Raw genomic sequence first — 6,000 nt, forward strand, 5'->3', positions numbered from 1 at the left:
TAAGTTTATATTCGAAAAACTTACCCCTTCTCCAGCATGATTCTCAATCATTAGACGATATATAGGAACCGTCTGTGACCTTCCGATACCCGGATTAGTACCCCACCTACGAAAACAAATTGTTAGAATAATATAATATAAAAAAGTCAACTAATTATTATAATGAGTAAAAATTTATCACCTATTAACGAGTGGAAATATATATGATTGATGACCAATGGATGCCAAGAATGGCATCCGGTAAAGTGCCCACGACTGCAGCAGTATGAGGCATCCGCCTATGTCAATCGCAGAAGGATTTGCCGTCCGACAAAGTTCGCGATACAGCAAGGCTAAAACTGCGGACCCCCAACTGTATGAACGAGTGTTATGCAAATTAGATAATAGGGGTAAGTACATCAAGTGGACCTCACTGCCGTTTGCATCCGGCATGAGCACACCCCCTATAAGGTGCATAATGTAAGCTCGAACAGCTTGCATCACCTCCCATTCATTAGCAATACTTGGCAAATGCTCAAAATTGGCCTTTAGCCATGAAAATCTCAAACTGGTAAATTTTCCCTGACTTGGCGAGCGTCCAAGTAATTCATTGCAAAGGGTAGCCGGCCTAGAGATTGAACTTACGCCCGTGACTGCATTCCCGTCTATGGGAAGCCCGAGCTGTACTGCAACATCCTCTAGAGTGACGGTACACTCTCCGCACGGCAAATGAAATGTGTGGGTCTCCGGACGCCATCACTCGACTAAAGCGGAAATCAAGTCTTATCGCAGATCAAAAGTCCGGATCAATGCCGCTGATCCGAACCCGGCTAACTCTAAGTAAATGTAACACCCCCAACCCGTATCCGTCGCCGGAATTGGGTTATGGAGCATTACCGGACATATCGGATAACTTAACACTAATTCACAAATAAATAACATACATAGCATACTTTAATTAATACATTACCTAAATACATGCCACAATATCAAAAGAAAGGCACATCACTAAAATTTATCTGAGGTCGGGATTGCTCTGGATGCTGGACTGGACACTGGCTTTCTACTAACCTGCGTACTGAGACAACCGTACGCTGAGTATAGGAATACTCAGTGGTATTACCATAATTCAAATTAATAACATTAATCGATAAATTATAGACATTTAAATTTATGTCTACAATTATTCATTAATTATCTCGTACTTTAAATCAACTTGATAATTAATAACAATAAGCAATATTTCAATCTTATATTTAATTGTATTCATACCTTATTTCACTATCTAAATTTTTATTGGATTTTTCAACAACAATTATAATAACTAATTTTATAAAATTGTATTCAAATTAACTCATACACTATTTCTTAATTCAATTTATACCATTAATCTGTCAATAAACATTTAATACATTAAATCAACTTGTTTCAACAACAATAATAATAATTATTATCTTTTAATTCGATTCGTTCATTTATAATCAATTTACACTTATAATCTTTTAACACTCAATTTATTCATTAAATCCATCAATAAATTTCAATTACTTGTATTCAATTAAATTCACATATTATTTCACTATTTCAAATCATTTTATTTTCACTTCTCATTTCTCAACAATAGCTATTTTAACTTGCTTTTCTTCACTTAGATTTTTACATTATCTCATACTACCAAAACCACTTCATGAACTATATCATTATCTATTTCTTGAACCCATGGTTCATACATTTCATTTTCTATATCTCAATTTAATATCTCTTTTTGATTCATATTCAAGATCATTCAATAAAATTTATATTATCAAAATTATTCATTTACCCCTATTAACTTGACTCGGACTCTGACAGATACGCGGATTCCACCCAAACACACCAAAATATCCAACCAAAACACACCCGAAATAAATATAAATCCTCCATAACACACCAATATATCATATCCTCCCAAACACACCAATAAGGCATTAAATGCCTCTTCGGATAAACCGAAGCATATAATAACATAATCATCTTCTCGGCCGAGCTACAAATCTCCTCATCACATCACAAACCCTATGGCATGCCATTTGTATCCAATCTAGTCCGATAAGTTAATAGGGTATTCCAATCACATTTCAATTCAATCACTTTCTCATACTTTCAATTCCAATTTAATCACAATTTAATTCAATACATTTTTCACCTTCCAATCAGTATACCATCAAATGCTCATACATATTCATACTTCATTTTAATTTCATTCAATTCACATACGATTCAATATCATTTAATTCAATATCGATATTCACCTTATTTTTATTTACTAAACATATTATTCAAAATTCAACAATTGCTATTAATAAATTCAATATCAATACGTATTTATCATTCAATCCAATCATGATACTTACTTCAATTTGCTTATCATGTATATTAATTTAAATTTTAACAATTAATAATTAAATTCGAATTATGGCAATACTAACCGTAAATTTTCTCGAGTCACTCCTTGTTCACCTTCTCCTTCCTTTATCGGACAATGACTCTTGCACGACATTAGCTACGTAATTAAACAATTAAAAATCATTAATACACAATTTCACCAAAATATTTCCATTTATACCTGAATTTTACCTAAATTCTAATTTAATCCCTTATCAATACTAATTTTATTTTCCCAATTTAACTCCATATTCTCTCTTAATTCTTACTATAAACTCATTTTTACTTTTCATTTTCACCATAAATTCCTAATTTCAAAATTCTCTCAATTTAGTCCCTATTAATTCAAAGCCTATAATTTATTTTACAAATCAACCTTTTACTAACTTCTAATTTGAAATTTAATCAATTTAACCCCTAATTCTTTCATTTATTCAACATAATCAATGTCTAGAAATATAATAACTTCTCAAATTTCAACATAAATCCAATAATACTTTGTTCTAGAATACCAAAAACTCAAAAATTATAAGAAAAGGACTTAATTTGACTTACCAATTGAGCTTGGAATCTTGAAATCCCAAATTTTCTTCCTTTCCTTCCCTTTTTTTCTTTTCTTTCCTTTCCTTCTTTCCTTCTCTGTTTCTTTTGCCTATTCTGTTTCTATTCCCTTTTTCTATCTTTTATTTCTTTTATTTAATTAGTTTAATATAATAACAATAATATAATAATATAATATTACTTACTTAAATAATAAGTAAATATGTAACCATTACTAATATATATGTATTTCATTTTTCCACATGTCCTCATATACACCATGCATTTGTCAAAAATTTTGTTTATTTGAAATATAATAATATAATATAATTAATATAATTTACAATATAATAAAATAATAATATACTTAAAAAATCTAATATTTTTATCATGCATATGCCGACTCAACTTTAGAAAAAGACATAATTGCCTATTTGGCCCTTTTAACTTTTCTTTAATCTATTATTCAACTTTCACCCTACTTCAATTTAGTCCTTTTTTTACAATAACTCCTAATTAAGTCAAATTCACCTAATTAACTACACAACTAACTTCTTAAATATTTATAATAAATATTTACAAGTCTGATTTATCGGAACGGAGTCCCAGAAATCTATTTTTTAATTAGATCCTTTTTAATCAATTAACCATCGAAACATTGAAATTTCTTAACGAAACTTTAATAATACCCTAATGACAATCCGTAAATATTTATAAAAATATTTATGACTTAGTTTATAATATCGAGGTCTGGATACCTCGTTTTTGACCCAATTTACCTAATAATTTATTTTAAATCACAAAATTCACTAATTTTAGAAATATTTCTAAAATCACGCTTAACTTATAATTATTAATTAATAAATTTTCTAAATTTTTCTTCGGATTTAGTGATCTCAAATCACTGTTCTGACACTACTGAAAATTGGGTTGTTACAGGTATTAGGCGTTCATCTGGCTGAAATCCTACACTATTACCACGGCCCCTCAATGCGCGGTACGGGCCCTGACATTATTAAATTAGCAAAATAGTTAATACAATATAATTTAATTCAGCAAATAACATGAATATCAAATAAAAATTTTATTACCATCTCATTAATAGTACTTGATATGTGATTATTATTGATTAGAGAACTCATTTCCTGCAAATCTGCAATCAAAAAAATGAATTCAGTTAATTTGTTTCAAAAAATCAATAATTACTGTTAAATAAATACAAAATCAAATAAAAATAAATTATATAAAAGTTACATTATATAAAAATTAAATGAGTTAACAACAACTATATGATTAAAAAAGTCGGTTATAATTAAACTTTTAATAAAATGATTTTTAATTTTTTATAATTAAACTTTTAATAAAATGATTTTTAATTTTTTATAATTAAACTTTTAATAAAATGATTTTTAATTTTTTTTATAAACTTTATATGTTAAACTCACCAAATACTAAACTAAACACAACTTATAGCTTAATCCTAAATTACCAATAAATTAAATTTTAAATAATTACAAACACAAAAATTTATAACATAATCCTAAATTACTAACAAATTAATTATAAAATAGTTAGAATATTCATACAAAAAATTACAATATTACAATATATCCCGACATTACAATATTCATACAAAATTACAATATTACAATATTCATTCAAAAAAAATTACAATATTCATAAAAAATTACAATATTCATACAAAAAATTACAATATTCATACAAAATACTAATCCAAAACTATAAATACAAATTTAATTATAAAATAATTACAATATTCATAAAAAATTACAATATTCATACAAAAAAATTAGAATATTCATACAAAATTCTAATCCAAACTATAAACACTAAATATAGATAATTTATAATTAATAATTAATAACAAAAAATTCACAATATCTTCTAAAATATTCACAAACTATAAACTTTTTAAATTATAAACAAAATTATTTACTAAAAAAAACATTACCTTTTTTCTTTCTTTCTTCTTCTTCTCTTCTTATTCTTCTCTTCTTCTCCTTCTCTTCTTCTCCTTTCTCTTTTTTTTTCTCTACCGTGCCCATTGCATGTTGGGACCATTTACTTATAGGCAAAAAAACAAACAAACATGAGGGGACAAGACCATGCTGCTGGTGCAGCCGTGCAGTGGTGGGCAGAAGGCCACCATTGGCGCCTCTCTATGAGGTACCTTCATTGGCGCCTATTTGATAGGCGCCATCTGACCCGACCCGACCCGTATTTTGACCCGTATTTTTTGAAAAAATTTATTAAAAAGTATAAAAATAATATTTTATTCAAAAAATTTTAATATTTTTTATTCATTGGCGCCTATCTAATAGGCTCCAATGAAAAAAGTAACCCATTTTGGTAAATACTTTTTCTGACACCCTATTTCAATAGATTTTTTTTCTACCCTATTTGTGTAAAAAACCCGTGAGGCGTGTCTATAGAGAAGCCCAAATTGGGTGGCTCTGGGTTTTTTACGCAAATACTATAAAAAAATACTGAAATAGGGTGTCAAAAAGAATTTACCAAAATAGGTTACTTTTTCATTGGAGCCTATTAGATAGGCGCCAATGAATAAATAATAATAATTTTTTTTGAATAAAATATAATTTTTTATTTTCTCGGGTCAGTATATAACCCGTATAATACATAGTATTGGCGCCTATCTCAGAGGCGCCAATGGTGGTGCCTATCTGGGAGGTGCCATTATTGGTGCCATACTGAGAGGCGCCAATGCTCTGATTTTTCCCTATAAATACCCCCAACACAGACATAAATTTTACTACAAAAACGGAAGAAATAAGAAGGAAGGAAGCAGAAGAAAAGAAGGAAGGAAAAGAAGAAGAAAATAAGGTATTTTGGTTTATTTCTTTTTAAATAGAATGTAGAGTCTTGTTAGTAATTTTATTATTTGAAAGTTATTTTGTCAGGTTATTAATTTTGTTAGCTTCTGAATGAAAAATTTTGCATTAAAATTTTTATGTAATTTGTTTACATTTTGAAACTGTTTTAAGAAATTTGAAATTCTTTTTAACAGATCTAGTATTG

The sequence above is a fragment of the Gossypium hirsutum genome, chromosome D02 (genome assembly GCF_007990345.1).
Source record: "Gossypium hirsutum isolate 1008001.06 chromosome D02, Gossypium_hirsutum_v2.1, whole genome shotgun sequence".
NCBI classification, from domain to species: Eukaryota; Viridiplantae; Streptophyta; class Magnoliopsida; order Malvales; family Malvaceae; genus Gossypium; species Gossypium hirsutum.